Raw genomic sequence first — 621 nt, 5'->3', positions numbered from 1 at the left:
TAGATGCATATGAATTACCAAAGCTGAATCAAGAAGATATAAAAATCTTGAATAACCCAATATCAGCCAATGAAATTGAAAATGTAATAAAAATCTTACCAACAAAAAAAGCCTGGGTTCTGATAGATTCACAGCTAAATTCTACATGAAATTTAGAGAAGATTTAATGCCAATTCTCAAACTCTTTAAAGAAATAGGAAGGGAAGCACTTCTTCCAAAGTCACTCCTGGAGGCAAGTATTATCCTGATACCAAAACCAGAAAAAGAACTAACCAAAAAAAGAGAACTATAGGCCAATCTCCCTAATGAATGTAGAGGCAAACATTCTCAATAAAATACTAGCTAACAGAATGCAACAAATCATCAAGAAGATAATACACCATGACCAAGTGGGATTCATCCCAGGAATCTAGGGATGGTTCAGTGTACGCAAATCAATCAATGTAATACACCATATCAACAGACCTAAGACAAGAATCACATGATTATCTCAATAGATGCAGAAACAGCTTTTGGTAAAGTCCACCACTTATTCATGATAAAAACCCTTCAGAAATTTGGCATAAATAGACTTTACTTCAATTGGATAAAGCTATCTATGAAAAACCAATAGCCAACATC

Source organism: Chinchilla lanigera, unplaced genomic scaffold (assembly GCF_000276665.1).
Source record: "Chinchilla lanigera isolate Chin_1 unplaced genomic scaffold, ChiLan1.0 scaffold00061, whole genome shotgun sequence".
In the NCBI taxonomy this organism is placed as follows: Eukaryota; Metazoa; Chordata; class Mammalia; order Rodentia; family Chinchillidae; genus Chinchilla; species Chinchilla lanigera.
The sequence above is the reverse complement of the archived record's forward strand: the minus strand, read 5'-3'. Positions refer to the sequence as shown.